Here is a 17,089-nt window from a genome sequence, read left to right on the forward strand (position 1 = left end):
GTACCTGTCTTCCACTGGTGTGAGCTGTCCCAGCAACAAGGATATATTGTATGGGATCAGCAAATCACAGAGAACATGTCTCCTAACATAACACATTCTTAAGAAAAAAACAGGCAAAGTTTCAAATGACAAATAAATCCTTTTAAAAAATACGAATTTTTAATTGATTTGTAGGTACAGTTTATAAAAAGATCAAAATAGAAAGTGAATTAAAAAATACTCATCTGTGAGAGGTTTGCTTGCTCACAGTGAGAGAGTACTCAGAACTTAATATAGCTGAAAATGTGAGAGCTTAAAGTGCAATAATATGGGTTGTTTGGCTTCTACACTGCCTATGTTGTTTTAAGTTGACACACTGATAAATCTCCACAATGAACTGACTGGCTCCTTATGCAGTCAGGGTCCCACGGAGCAACCAGTCGCCCTTCCCCACATCAGCACACACTGGTTCATGGACCGCTGGAACCTACACAGTGCAATCAGATTGGACCTGTTCTTCCCTGTGTTATCGTAAGCAACACCAACCACCAGGCATTAAGCAACAAAGACCAATCAAGGAGCATCTCCTAGATTTCTGCTTCTCTCCTTTTATCCCACATACCGTCCCATATAAACCTGAAGCAATAACCATTCTTACAGAGACCTTGTTTGTAAATTTGCTTCAAAATAAAGTGATATTTAAAACAAAAAGCCTACATGTTTTAAGTCATTGGTGCGCAACCTGGGGAGCACGACCCCAGGGGGGGGAGCGAGACTGCCTGCGGGGGGATGCGCACTTTACAGAGGCCCCGCACGCTTCCCGAAGGCACTTAAATTAAGTGCCGGGGGAGCTGCAGGGCCTCTGTAAACCTTTACTTACCTTGGCTCCACACGCGTCGCCATGGCAAAGCGGCGGCAAATGACGCCGCGAGGTCATGTGACATCACGTTGCTATGGCAACGGGACGTCATGACGCCGGAGATGATGCCGGAGCCGAGGTAAGTGGGGATGAGGAGGGGCGCGGGTGTGAGGTGACCGCCGGCAGAAAGGCGCAGGGAAAAAAGTTTGCGGCCCCTGTTTTAAATGACACAGTGCTCTTTTTCAAGGCTACCAATGATATAAACAATTGCTTAAAACTTCAGTAAATATAGCAGATTTTTTTTTTCTTACATACTGTATTTATCTGTCAAATATTATTCGTTTTTGTAGCAATGCAAACATTTTTTAGTCCCAGTAAGGATTACCCCACAGTGACAGCAAGCCCAAGGGTGTAATGATTTGTACCACTGGTTTCTGTTTTGCTAGCACAGAAAGTTGCAATTCGTCTACTTGTTATCCTTCCCCTATTGAAAGAGCCCATAATCCTCCACTTATGCCCAAGCACCTTATAGAGCAGCAATACCGTGCAGCTAGCCTCCTCTTTTTCATAGGAGTGAGACCGGGGGAACGTTCGGAATTGAACCATGCTATTTTCAGAGTGGGTTTCACCCAGTTCCCAAGATGCTTACCAGTGATGTTTCTACTATTACTTAATGGTTTTAAAGGGGGATTAAATGGATTAGAAATGGGAAGCCACATTTAATTAAATTTCAGCTTCCTATTGATCTGAGGTTTGACAGCCATTTTGTTTCCCTAGAGGGATTCAGCAACTTCAACAGTTTTGAACGGGTGGGTCCCAGGAACCGGAGATAGTAAGGTCCAGCTACGGGGACCCTCCGTTCCCATGCTCTATACAAAAAAAGGGGGTGGCGATGAGTAGGTGTGACTGCTGCTTTTAAGCTGTTTGGGATACACAGTAATAACATGACTACTAAAGAGTATATTAACTTTTACTGTTATTGGTGTATTTAATGACAACTAATGCTAACTCAGGAGTAGGTGTGACTGACACAAATCTACAGTATTTAAAAGTAAAAAGTTAATTCAATAGGATAAATGATGTAAATTCTAGTCAATTTCAAGCACTGTAGGGCAACAGCATGAAAAAAAAATCGAAATAATGGCTACTGATGCAGCGGCTATTATTTTAACAAATCACGTGGTGTATACCTCGGAATACCCATGTCATGGCGCGGGATTTCTTCCAACCGTACCGCCTTAAGACGCAAGTGCAGGCGAGTGCAGAAAATGGCATTTTAGTGTTCTGGCTTTTAAACACCTGAAATTGACACAGTAGCACAGTACTGTACACATTACAATTCATTGTTTGATTTCATTGAATATATTTGCATACAATCCATGAAATTCAAACAAAGCAACCGCAATAAACACGTGTGCCTGGGGCGATTAGCCGCGTTCATGCCGCGTGGAGTACAGCAACGCACACGAAAACGGCGCCGGGATTCCTTAAAATAACGGCCACTGCATTTGTATTTAAAAACCAAGTTAATTTCTGAAGCATCTCTGTCTCTGATTGGCTGATTCATTCAGGGTTTAAGCAAGCCTGGCTAACATTGACCACTTCAGAATCTCTGCATTTTTTAGTTCTGCAGCCACACACTGTCCTAATAGTACTAAAGCATCTGTTATTCATGGATTAAGGAAAATTAGTCATTTAATTGATATTAGAGAATGGTGTTTTCAGGTGGGAATGTTAATTTTCTCTCAAACCCATCTTGCCGTCTTCAATAAACAGTTCTCACATGTCCAAATTGCGCCAATTCAGCATTTTATGTCACGATCTAGTTGTGCAAAGCCACACAGCACATACAGTAAATGAAGAAATCTTGAAAAATTAGGTATTTATGTGCTAGTCGATAAACTGCGGGACTGCATTTCTCTGGGACAGATCGGTTACACAAAGCAGTTTACTCTAAAGTGAAACATTTTTCACATCGAGAAAATAGAGAAAATTGATGGCCTCTGATGCAGCTTCCAGGCTCTAAGACTTGTGCCCAGAACCAATTTAGAGATATTCTCAAGAGCAATATAGAAAGCCCAGTAAGGAGCTGAGTTAGTACATTCAGGCAGAGATGTGTTCATCTATTTTGTCATTTATTGGAATTTCCAGCATACATGACAAAACGCTTACTTTTTTTGCATTGATTAATAACACAAAACTAATTGAGAATATAACTAATCGTGTTGCAGCTATTAAGATACTTGTTACATTTGCAGTAGTCCAGAACACAGCATATTTGCAATGCTTTTTACCAAATATATTTTCCATTTATTCAAAAGAACCATAAATATTAATGAATAAAGAAGATTTTTATGACTATTTTTGCATAGGCATAACAAGAGGCGCAACTACGAATTTCCGAAATTTAGGCGCTAGTCGCTAACCTTCAGGCTCAATTTAATTACTTACAGGATTAGGTGTGTGAATTGCAGGCCAACCCTGTTTCGCAAGACCAAATCTGGGATATACGTGGCCGAATTGCAGACACGGAATCTGTGCTGCAAAACCTGCCTAATTTTCCACCAAACACCCCCCACCCCTCACCCCCCACCCCTCCCCAGCCTGGCCTGTCCAACCCACATGCCTCCTACCTATTACGGAGAAGTTCTGCGGGTTTTCAACCAGTGCAGACTCCAGTTTCTGATGCACCCTACCCTATATCCCACAGACTCTCTCAAGGTTGGGATGATCATTTCTCTCTTCTCAAAGATGAGGCCCTTGCTTGGGTCACCCCAATGCTGGAGCAGGATAGTCCAATGCTAAGGGACCTGGAGGAAATCTAAGACGCCATGAGGCTGATGTTTGATGACCCAAGTTGTTGTGCAACTGCCGAAACCGTCTTGGTTAATTTTCGTCAGGGAAGACGCCCAGCAGCAGAATACGCTGCAGAATTACGTACAGTAGATGGGTTGCTGACACTAATTGATATGAAGCTGCACACCGATTTCATTTTCTCAGGGGTCTCTCTGGGCAAATCAGAGATGAACTCGCATGGGTTATGGCCCCAGAGGGCTTTGAGGACTTTCTCCATCTATGCATACAATTAGACAGAATGATCACGTAAAGGAGAATGTAGAGACAGAGAAGCATGATTAACAACCCCGGCTTGAGAACTGCTTATACGTCCGCATTTTCCAGAACCAGTGCTGGTTCACTCCCTGAAGCCAAGCCGATGCAGGTGGATATCATTTGCAGACCTATTTCCCCCGTAGAACGGAATACACGCCATTCGTAGGGCCTCTGCTTATATTGTGGGAATTCAGGGCTCTATCTCGCCAACTGCCCAACCAAGTCCCGGCGATCTGTTCAGGGCCCTAGGAGAGAGCAGCTGCATGCCCTTTCCCAAATGGTATTCTCCAAAGCTCAGAATCAAGAGGCGTCCCCACCTAGACATCCACACCTCTTTGTTCCTGTTATTCACAAGGAAGGAACTCATCGTCTCTCCATCACCGCAATGATCGGGCCTGGCGAAAATTTTATGGACATAGAATTTGCCAAGACTCATTTGGTGCCGTCCCTACCTAAGGAGTCTCCGGTAAGGATTGGTGTTGTTCACGGTTCCCCTTTGAGCTCTTGGCTTGTCACCCATGAAACCTACAGCTTAACATTGCTTATGGACCCTCATGATGAGACAATTTCATTTTACTTTCTACCTTCACCCCAGTTTCCAGTGACTTTAGGAATCCTGTGGCAAATTATCCATAATCTACAAATTAGCTGCAAGACTCGGACAGTCACATTCCCTTCGGAGCACTGCCAGCTTTTCTGCTTGTCTAAAATTCCTGAACCGGAGTGCATAAGAATGCACCAAATATCTACCGCCAAAGAAAATCTGTTGCCCATCCAATACTCAGAGTTTCTAGATGTCGGTGACAAGAAAAAAAGCTGATAAACTTCCTCCTCATTGTCCCTATGACTGTCCCATCGAGTTACTACCAGGCGCGGCCATTCTTTTTGGACAGATCTATTCACTCTCGGAACCAGAGTTACAGGTATTAAGAGAATACCTTCAGGAGAATCTATCAAAGGGTTTCATACGACCCTCCACTTCAGTGGCAGGCGCAGTTCTCTTCTTCGTTGGAAAGAAAGATGGGTCCTTGCACACCTGCATAGACTATCGGTAGTTGAATAATATCATGGTAAAGAACAGGTACCCCTTACCTCTAAATCCTGAACTATTGGAAATAATACGGTCAGCCAAGATCTTCACCAAGTTGGATCTCCGCAGAGCATACAATCTGGTTTGTATTAGACCCGGTGACGAGTGGAAGACTGCTTTCCGGACCCGCTATGGGCATTATGACTATCTGGTAATGCCTTTTGGACTCTCAGGAACTGCCATTTTAAAAGCACAAACTCCAGCACCACGCGGTCTCCTTGAGAGCAAAACCACCATCTTGTGAGGACTTGTGAGAACAGGCGTTGCCCACATTTCTTCAGTAAGGGGCCACACAAAGTAAAGCACAATTCTTCTTGTTGAGTACCACGCACCCTGGTATAGCTTCAGGGAACGCCTCACGAAACTTTACTGCAATTGTCCTGTTATTGCTGGGTGCACAGGATTCTCCGATCTCACCTCAGAGTCCCTGTCCCCTTGCTGCTATCTTCATTGGGTGATACAGAAGGGTATCCACGCTCCCTGGCACATAGCCACCAGGGGTTGCCCCAACTGCAGTGCCAGGAAGGGCCTGCAGGCTCCCTGGTGTAGCCTCAGGGACCCGTTATTCCCCATCCTTTTCCGGGTTATCTGATAGGCAGGGTATCCACGCTCCCTGGCACATAGCCACCAGGGGGTCGCCCCATAGGCTAGCAACATTATGTGGGTACCCACACTCATTGGCACATAGCCACCAAGGAGTCGCCCCACTTAGAAAAGTCCTTTTTAGGGTAACCCCCTCCCTGGGGCAGCTTCAGGGAGAGATTCCCTCTCTGGAGAGTCTGCCTGCTGCTGCAAAAGTCCCAAACACTGCTGCATGGTCCACTGTCTCTGAAAACCTGTCCCATTGGTAAAACCTGTCCTGTGCTGGGGAGCAGTTCATCTCAGCAGCGCCTCCAAATGTAATCCTTTTATCATATCCCCCCCCCAAGTGAGATTGGGGGTACGCTCCTTGCTGGTTACTTTCATGGGGTCTTGGGGCTGTGACCTGCTGGCAACAGGAGGGCTGAGGGCTCTGCGGTGGTGTGGGGAGAGCCAGGACAGGGAACAGGGGGACAGATTACCTTGATTTCTCCTTTGATGGTGCAGTGCCTCCAGCCAGCGAGGATCCCCTGTAGATCGTCAAGGGATGGACCCCCACTGACACTTCTTCATACCAGGGACAGGAACTCACACAGCAATGTATTTTCATCATTTATTCAGCCATCAGCTCCAGCTCAGAGAATAGACAGTCATATATTTCCATAACTGCATATATGTGCTCTTTAGAACAGATCCCTGTCAAGGTGGTAGGTTTCCCCACCCTTCCCCATCCCAGTATTGGAAGAGAAGGGAGAGACTTTCTTAGCCTGCCTGTCTACTTCTCCAGATCTCAACTGACTAACTGACCTAACTAATTTACTGTAGGAGGCATGTCCCAATTTGAACATCCTTGCGGAGTGTCTTTAACTCTGAATCATTACAAGCCAGAGCCAGATACAGATTGTCCCAAACACAGCAGGGGGCATTCCAACCAATATCCACCCCTGAGATTGACAACCTCAGAGTTGCTAAGCCTGCCCTTGAATACTGATACATTATTCAAGGCTGGAATACACACACACAGGCCTAATAATGGATTTAAACTTTCCACTGCCTGCACTAACAGGACTGACAGAGGAAAGGCCCAGAAACAGAAGTAATTGTCGGGAGGCTATGTTACATTAATATTCTTTACAGACTTCGCAACCAGTCTGAGAATTCAGACAGCAGTGTCATCAAGTCCAGATAATCCCTTTCAGATTTTCCCCTTTATAGCTGCTCAAAGGGGCCACTAGACAAACATACGCTTCAAGCAACTACTGACTGGGACATTTGGCTTAATTTTGCCCACACCCCTGACTGCACCAAAGCACCCCCCGTAACCAGAATGGGACGTTTGGATGTGATCAAACCAATGCCGGCACTTCGCCGCCTCGCATGTCACCCCTGGAATAATTCACCGCTGGACACATCACCGCTTCACATTTCAAGTCAGGGCACCACCCGCTTCTTCACATTCACCGCCATCTATAAATGTCCCGGCCGCTGCATCGAATGTGAACACGCCGTTGTGAATGCACCCACTAAGCAGGACACTCAGCGTGCACACCGAACCCCGCCAACACCACAAATGTTTTATTTAATACATGATTAAAAGTTTTAAATAAATTAATCTTTACATTTTCATGCAACAAGGGAGGACAGGAAAAACAAGGGGGATGGCAGGAAAGTCCAGGGGGTCTCAAGAAACTTGTGGCTGTGAAATGTGAAGAAGCAGCGAGGTGCCCTGAGATGAAGCAATGATGTTTCCAGCTGTGAGTTTTCCCTGCGGGAACATGTGAGGCAGCGTAGCGTCAGCGGTGGTTTGGTCACACCCAAAGGTCCTAGACTGCCCCCTAACACTTGGTAACTAAAACGAACTTGTACTGCAGCAGTCGACAGACCAACAAAGTGCCAACTAAATGGACCTCATACCCTAATTGTACACCCACCATAACCAGTGGCAGCCACGCGCTTCTTACCCCCTGTGAGGAGCTGGCACCCATGCATTCCCTTGACACTTCCCCCATCAGTGGCTGCACCTGCACATCCTCTGCTGCTTTCCTGCTTTTTCTGCTTTCTACTGCTGGGGACTGCCAGCATCCCAACTAGATAGTAACCCTCTTAAAGATGCCAGCATTGTATATCCCCCCTGTTCCAGTACCCGACTACTCCCCTCACTCCCGCCAGTGTCTTCTACCCCAAGGCAAAGTTACCTGCTCAAGTTGTTATGGGAAAGCCGGGTACACCTGAACCCATTGTCACCTGATCTGAAGGGAAAGCATCCAAGACCCTCTCACTGTGATGCTGCCCAGACACGCTCGGCACTGGCCAGAAATTACAGAGCATCTGTCAGATCTACCAGATTGCTCCAGTTATACTTGCTCTGCAAGTCTCACTTCTCCATGTTGCACCAACAGATTTGATCATTTCGCCCTCCTATTTTACTTCTGGTCATCATCTTGGTCTTTTTATGCCCCTTTGAATCCATCGTCGGCTAATGGTGGTAATTTATTCTTGCGACATGTCTGGTCTACTGCCAATTTTATTTCTTCACCTTTGTGGTGATGTCACAGACTTTTGTTTGTTTCTGAACCCATTTGTTCTTTTTCCTGTCTCTTCGGGTAAAACCCCGCATACATTTCTCTATCATTCATGCATTGTCTAAAGCTTCTGAATTATCTTTGCATTTAGTAGGGTCCAGGTTTCTTATTTGTTACAGTATATACGAGCAGAAGCAGAATACACTGGTCGAACACTTTCCTCTAGAGGCATACTGGAAGGTTCCCGTTAAATATTGTCTTGTTGTTTCTTTCAAATGACACATTTCGGCAAGGAGGGAAGCCTGCTTACGAAAGGGAGGGAATACCATCAGAAGCGAAAACAAGGTTTTGCACAGCAGCAGTGGGCCAAGCCAGGGTTTGGAGTTTGGGTTGGCTCGGATTTTCCCCTCCAATCTCCAAAAAAAAGGTGTTTGATGTAAGGTGCAAAATTTTGAATAAGCACAGTGTAATGCATTCATTATTTACATTATGAATGATTATCAATTCTAAGTGAAAATCTTGTGTATAGAGGTGTAGTCATTCATGGCAAATGTAAAAAAAATGCATAATTATGTCATACAACTTCTCGAAATAAATGACTTGTTAAATTACATATGAAGAGTTGTACATTGTAGTATAAGAGTCTTATGGTTCTAAAGTCTATTTCAATAGAAATCTCTTTTGAAAGAAAACAAAGAAAATAATATGCGGCGTTGAAAAGGAGAGGAAAACATTGGTGCTTTAGCTCAGTAGAAATGAAAGGGTGTAGAGTGGAGAAGACTTCATTACCACGTACACCTTTGATTTATTATGTCTGTGTGACCTAGTTATGGGTCGACCAGCACTTTCATTATAAAACATTGCGTTCAAATGCACAAACGAATTAAATCACAGTTTTATCAAAGTAGACTAGGATAAAACATGACAGTTTGGGACAGAATCAAGACCTGCTTTCTTTTTTCAAATATGGTGCCAAGAAGCTTGGTAGATTTACAAAATGAAGACTTTTTTTTTACACCCCACTATGAGATTTGTTCTGTTCTCAGATAGTAGAAAAATGTCCAGATACATTTTAATGAGTACTGAATCTGATCCAATGTAATGTACTTTTTAAAACAACAAATTTCTAATACTGTCATTTTTGAAGAAAATCATGTTTTGCAAACACTACGTTTTATTTTATTAACTAGCAAGTTGACTAATAAAGATAAATATTAGTCTAACAATGTATTTGATATATTGTTGCACGAAATGTATAAAGTATGTCTATTTTCCAGGCATCCACACTCAGATATAGGGGATTATTCATTAAACTGCAATAGTGCCAGTTAGGTACTATTGCATGAAAACTCATATTGAAGTCAATGGGAGTTTCAGTGCAATAGTGCCTTGATTGGCAGTATTGCAGTTTAATAAATAACCCCAATAGAATAATATATAAGTGTATTGTGATATTAAGGGGGTTATTCATGAAAGTGCCATAGTGCAGTATCGGGCACTATCATACATAAACACAAATCACAATTAAGACACAAATCATATGAAATATACAGCAGCTAGTGAGTCATCTGTCGTACACAGTATCTCTACTCTTGCTGTACCGTATGTGTGAATCTATTTTAGTTATATTTAGTTTTGGTTTATATAGCCCCAGCAAGGTTCTCCGCACTTTGCAGGTTTACAAGATTGAATATTGGAAAATATACAATAGGATGATGCTCCACTTACTGAATGCAAGAAAATATTGGAAGTCGATCCTGCTTTGAGGAGCTTACAGTATATGTTCTTATCTCATAAATCCCCTGTGTAAACTTGATGGTGGTCTCATTGTTTGTCCTTTTAAATAGAACCAAAGTAAGATTGAAGTGATATGTTTAATGGCTAACTAAGAGTTAAAAAGAGTACAAGCTTTCAGGACTACTATAGTCCCTTCTTCAGGTCAGGTTTACCTGTTCTTCTGCAGATCACTCTCTACTGAAGAGGTGGCAAGTGTCTATGACTGACATTATGCTTCGTTCATGTAACCCTGTAGGTATTTTCACATATTTCACCATATTTCACAGGGCAACAAGAAATAATATGCAGTTAGTATAGGTACCTGCTGAGATTACTGGGCTTGCTGGGATTGTGTGGTTATTCATTTTCATTTTCAACTGGTATAAGTTGTTTGGAGGTTAGTGGCCCCTCCTCCCAGGGTTTAAGCTTACTCCACCCAACTTTTTAAGTAAAGTAAAGTCCAGAAAAACGGGAATCGTGCTCAGCAGGTAAGACCCTTCTCCACAGTAATTAAGCAGTTGCCACTGGGAAGGCATACAATGGGGTTAAATAGATACCTGAAGTAATCAATATGGTAGTATTGTATCAGCCTAGTGAGACAAGCATCCATACTCACAAATATGGATATGTATTATGAATAGGTACTCTTTAAGGCAATATAAGGGACTATGTAATGAATATATAAATCTAAATGCCAGTACCTTTAAAACCTCCTTGGTGCGTGCCCGGCGTCCTCTTGTGATCCCAGCCTGTCCCAGGGTGCAGTGCGTGAGTAGAGTCCTGGAATAGCACGATGTGAAAAACAGAGCACTAATCCAGACAAAGATCACTCGGTGGTCCCCATAAAAAACGTAATTTTATTAAAGCCTCATGGACCAAAAAAACACCAACATGTTTTGCGCTCCCCAGCGCTTTATCAAGGTGTATACGTGTACTGTGTGACGTACTGTGTGAATATATATATTATATACTGTATATTGTGAAAAACAGCTTATTCAGGGGGCTTTGCTGTCTGTCCGGGCCCGCTAGAACACAGTCTTTTAAGGTGAGTAAAGCAAGGAGACGTACTGCAATGTTCCTTTAAGCAGTTTTATGCCTGGTTTAATCAGTCCAAGGCACTGGGACTGCAACACTTTTCTGACTAGGGTTTGGCGGCTTGCCTGCTTCCAACAAACAAAATAAGGAACTTTACAAGTTAACATAGGATCAGAATGATTTACCCTTTCATGGGACATAAATTGGGTTCCCTGGTCAGTTAAGATCTCTTTAGGAATTCCGTCCTGGGTAAACAGGAGCATTAACTCTATTGCTATGTTTTTTGCAGCGGTGCTACATAGGGGGATTGCCTCCGGATAGCGGGTGGTATAATCTAAGTTTACCAATATATGCTGGTGTGCCATAGCAGACTTTATTTGAGGTCCTACTAGATCCATAGCAATCCGATCAAACAGTACATCTATTATGGGAAGGGGTCCCAATGGGCTATGATGGGCTTTGAACAGGGTAGTGATCAGACATTGTGGGCATGAGCAACAATAATTTGCAATTTCCGACAGAACCCCAGGCCAAGAGAAGCTTTGGGGAACGTTTTCTCTTGTCTTTTCCACCCCTAAATGTCCCCCATATGGGTGACTATATGCAAGGTGTAATACCGCATTTTAAAATGTCCGTGGGACTAACAACTGTTTAGTTATAATGGATTTCCTCCTATCGACCTGATATACTGGGTCATTTTCTACCTCGAAGTACGGGTAGGAAAGTGACCTATCTGGTTGGCCGGGAGTACTATTCTGGTCCCGTATATTTCCCCTTGTTTCCCTTAAGGTAGGGTATTCCCACTGGGCCTTCTTAAAACTCTCGGGGCTGAACTCTAGGTCAGCGAAGGTCTTATTCTGTTTTGGGGTGGTGGACGTCTTGACTTGGTGTATTCCCTACCAAGGTAGCCATGGGAAAGAGAATTTTACAGCACTCTTCGTCTTTCCCCTTTTTATTTGAGATCTCCTCAACCTCCATGTCTGAAAAGGGGAAATTATTTGTTTCTTCTGTTACCTCTTTATGATCCGCTGTTTAACTCTGGGCGCTATTCTGTCTGGAGGACCACATTTTTAGAAAATAGGGAAAGTCGGTCCCTATTATTACAACATGTCCTAGTTGGGGTACTATACCAACTATGAAATTTAAGGAACCAAACTCAGTTTAAATAAGAACCTCAACTGTGGAATATTCCCGATTATCCCAATGTATACAACAAATTGCCACTCTTTGTGAACTGTTTACCTGCTTTTTTACCAGTGGGCAACAGGTATCCAGACACTAGGGTAACCATTCTTCCCGAGTCAGGTAGTGCCCGAACACTCACCATTTACATTTACAAATGCCCAGAGGTGGTTATTCAAGGGGTCCTCTGGGCTAGGGCCCATACATTGAGACCACAAAGAATAAGGTTCAACGCTATTGCATTGCATAAGTTCAGTATTGAGTGGGCAGGCTTTCGCTGTGTGCCCCCTCTCATAACAATTTACACATTTAGGTATATAGTCTGTGTCCCACTTAGAGCCCTTTCGTGGCTCTCCATGTCGGCTATTGCCCTTAGTATGCGAGCCAGTGTCACTGGTGCTGTATGAAGGCGGCGCTGCTCTTCAGCCCCCCTTAACCCTGGTACCCTTTAACCATCTCTGGTAGAGTCCTGGGTCCTTGGGTTGTGGGGATGCTCCAGGACTGTGGGTTGCAGGTGCTCCTCTGCTGCAGTGTACCTTTCTATGAGGGCCACCAGCTCATCTGCATTGTGGGGGTCACTCTGGCTAACCCAACGGCATAGGGCAGCATGGAGTTTCCTCAAGAACTGGTCCATGACCAACCATTCCATAATGTGGCTTGATGAGTTGATCTCGGGTTGCAGCCACTTCCGGGCAAGGTGGATGAGGTCATACATATGGGATCGGGTGGCTTTATCCAACGTGAAGGACCATGCATGCAACCTGTGGGCACGAACAGCCGTGATTACGCCAAGGCTGGCGAGGAGCTCCAACTTTGCATAGACGTTAGCTTCAGCTAGCTCTAGATCAAAGTAAGCATTTTGGGATTCACCGCTTAAGAAGGGTGCGATTAGACTGGCCCACTTGGCTTCTGGCCAACCCTCTGTCTGTGCCGTGCGTTAAAAAGTGAGAAGATAGGTTTCAACATCATCCGAGGATCCCATCTTCTGAAGGAAGTTGCTTGCCCTGGTCATTTTCGGGCCTGGGGCCGCCTTCCACTGGGGCTGCCTCTGCTGGGGCCTTAGTGATATCCTCTCACAGGACCCCAAGTTCCTGCTGGGCCATTAGCAGCTGGTGATGGTTGGCATTCGTATCCTGCTGGGCCATTAGCAGCTGTCACTGGGTTGCATTCGTCTCTTCCTTGGCGGCAACATTGCATACCAACGCACTCACCATGTCGTCCATATTGTTTTATCAACAAAAGTAATTTAAAACGCAGACCTTTTAGTGTTCTGTGAAAAATTAGAAAATACAGTGCGCTACTATAGTGATCCTCTATTGTTAATGTAACTACTTAGTTACCCAAATAAACACCTCTGTGATAAATATATAACAACAACCTCTGATTGTTGAATTGGCATCTGCAGCTGTTAAGTGCGTAGAGGCTCAGCACTCCTAGATAGCAGTGAAACTCAACGTACAATTATATATCTGCTTTTTAGTATGTAGATTCATATGTTGTTGTTTTAATTAAAGGTTTAGTTTAATATTATACTATATGTTTTAACTTATATCTAAGCAGCATGTGAATGGTTAAGTGGGAGGCATTACCTCATCCCCTCACTGATTAATGCATAGTGTGGGCGTTCACTGTGGGGTGTGAATGAACAGACTGAGAATGTGATTGGGTGAGGTGCTGTCTCACTTGACCAACCAGATGTGCTCCTGGTGCTTAAATACCCTTTGGCCACAACTATTAACAATCCCTGAAGAAGTGGCTACGGCTACGAAACACGTAGGATTAATGCTACACGAGTGACTCCTGAATTATCTCCGGGTACCTTTAGTCACTGCTACTTCCTTTCAACGGAAGCCCAGTGCTATCGTGAGTGATGTCACTACTAGCTGACGGCTGTTCTCACTTGGCGGCTTGTCATGAAGCCGCGTGGAGGAATTGAACTGCAGGCCGGACTGCGGCTCCTACTGCTTCTGCAAGTTCTCCCCCCGACCTCACGGATCAGCTGGACGGAGGTTTTCCACATGCTGGACGGAGGTCCTCCGATGCAAACACAGGACTAGCTATCTGAATCCAGACACCCACCCTGAATGCCCACCTGTAATACATCTGAGGGACCGTATACAGGAGTGTTCCTTTTCTCTATGGCGAGCGGTGCCTGGTAACATATGCCTGAGTGCATGACATGCCTGTTTTATCCTAACTTGATGTACGCAGATATTATTACTTTTTTATAATATAAACTATTTTGAAAGTACTTCACTAGTGCGTTTGCGCTGTTTTTTTCTGTTTCACTTTTAGTGTTCTGTCTGCATTCTCCACCACATGTGACAAACGGCTTACTCAGGGGGCTCTGCCGTCTGTCCGGGCCCACTAGAACACGGCCTTTTAAGGTGAGTAAAGCGAGGAGACGTAGTGCAATGTTCCTTTAAGCAGGCTTCTGCCTGGTTTATTCAGTCCAAGGCACTGGGACTGCAACACATTGAAAACAAATACAAAAAAACCCCTGCTTATCTGAGCAAAAACTAAACAAAGGATCACGCTGACAAGGGTTGGGCGGCTTGTCCGCTTCCAACAAATAAAATAAGGAACTTTACAAGTTAACATAGGATCAGAATGATTTAACCTGTTTGGGGAAAGGCTCTCCCCTTTCTGCTTCCAGCAGCAGTCCTGCCTCAAAGCTTTTGGAGAGAGGGGAAGAGGAACAGGAAACCAGCTTTAAATACCTGGGTTCTAATTAGTAGGACAGGTGACATAAATCAGGCAGCAGACCAACTCTGGTCTGGATCCCTCATTCCTCAGTTCCAGCACCTGCGAAACTGAGGGATGGCGTACATCCCTTCTGTGGCTGCACTTTCCAGCCTAAAGAGGATAGATGTTGTCCAGTATCCTGGGAGCCTATATATCGAATTTATTACCATTTCCTGGCTTCTGTCACTATATATACAGTATATATATATATATATATATATATATATATATATATATATATATATATATATATATATATATATATATATATATGTAGCCAGGTCACCCCTCTCACCTTGCGACCCCCATCCCCTCCGTGGCCAGGATCGATGGCTGGTGCTGCCAGAGGCAAGCGGCAGACCCGACGGCCATTCCGGAGGGTGGGGGCCGAGCAGGGAGCGCTCCGGTGCGCTGGGGATCTTCGGCGGCTCCCATGCAGGGCGCTGCCATGTTGCGCAAGTTTGCGCATGCGCGGTAAACCCCCGGCGGCCCGACAGAGTCGTGCATGCGCAGGGCTAGCTAGTCAGTTATGGCAGGCTTTAGGAAGTCGCGCGAGCATGAGAATAGGCAGGGAAAGGTTGCGGCGGCCCCAAATTGTTCGCGCATGCGCAGGAGAGGCACTCACGCGGCCCCAATGTGTTTCTAGGCTCCATGGGACTACAACTCCCATGGGGCATAGCGAAACAAGCACCAGGTGCCTCATAGGAGCCAATAGGGCTGCAGGAAGGCTCTGGAGAGAAAGGATACATTTCGCTGGCTGGCAGCAGGCAAGTCAGTTGGAGCTGGAGAGCTGTGAGGGAAGGAAGGGTGCAGGGAGTGAGTGCAGCTCCTGCACCCAGATAGGTACCCACATCCCAGGTAGGCCCCAACTCCCCACCACGTTAATGGGTAATTGAATAGGGACGGCTTAAGATAGGGACGTTGCCCTTAGTGTCAGTGTGCTGTATTGTCAGGGTCACGGCTGTCAGTGCCGTGAGGTCTGACAGGCAGGCACATTGTTGTGCAGCACGTTGGCTGCAAGCATCCAGTGGGTCACAGCTTGTTGCTGCAGGCGCTGGGATCAGTTAGTTGATAGTGAGGCGGAGGGGACTCGGGTAGTACGGGAGGAGGTAGTGCGGGTGCAGGGGGTCAGGGACCTCTGCATAAGATAGGCTACCCCGTAGGCCCTAGGAGTTTTCCCCCAAAGTCATTACAGGTTGCTGTACAGATAGGGACGGCCTATAGTACAGAGCGTGTCACTGTAGTTCAGAAGGAACCATTTAGGGACACAGCGGACGCTGCACCACCGTGCAGCGAGTGGGCGCAGTTCTTTGTTGCGGCTGTGGCAGTCCTCCGGGTGGGATCGCCCTGGAGGTGGTTCCGGTGTTCTTCGGTCGCCGGATCCTTTGTGAAGCCAGTTGGAGATTCGAGCACCGGAGTGCTCGGGCAGGTACTATTAAATCAACAAGTGCACCAACGGGCCCTTAGATTAATAGTGACTGCGCAGTCACTCACATTCTCTCCAAGAGTGCGAGACATTGGGTGGGGATCATCCTGTGTTGGGAAAGCGTCCTGGGAGGCGCATTACTTAGTGTCTCCTCCAGAGAGGGACACCCGTCATTCTGTGCATGTTATGGTGTGTTATGTTTCCCAAGTAAACGTTCTTAGTTACTATACTTAAGGTGTGTGAGTATTTGTATGTGTCCTGCGAGGAACCACTCCCCCTATGGTGGGAGCCATCACAGGTGGAGGCGCTGCACCGAGTAAGTGGTTACTCATAGTATCATAATTGCCCCAGGTTCCCCTTGGCGGAAGCTCAGCCCTCCTGTGAGCCAACAGGTAACGCACCACACGCTGGTAACACTGTACGTTCTCCGCACCCACACTATAATCTGCGATTGGGTGGGGGAATAACCGTTACATATATATATATATATATATATATATATATATATATATATATATATATATATATTTTGTGCGTGTGTGTCAAATAAAAAGATCACTTGTGTTTGGCATGTCTGCAACCCTGACTTTGACCATTATCACCCAGCATACAGTGTTTCCACTGCAGCAAGGGATTCTGGGAAATGACATGCAAATGAGCACACCATGTCACCTTTTGCCTGAAAAACCATTGTTACATGGAGCCCATATAAGCTAATGCTCACTGTTAACACAGCTTTAAAGCACAGCATGGGAATCAGATGCAAAGCCAGAGAAACCATTCAC

Source organism: Ascaphus truei, chromosome 4 (assembly GCF_040206685.1).
Source record: "Ascaphus truei isolate aAscTru1 chromosome 4, aAscTru1.hap1, whole genome shotgun sequence".
NCBI classification, from domain to species: domain Eukaryota; kingdom Metazoa; phylum Chordata; class Amphibia; order Anura; family Ascaphidae; genus Ascaphus; species Ascaphus truei.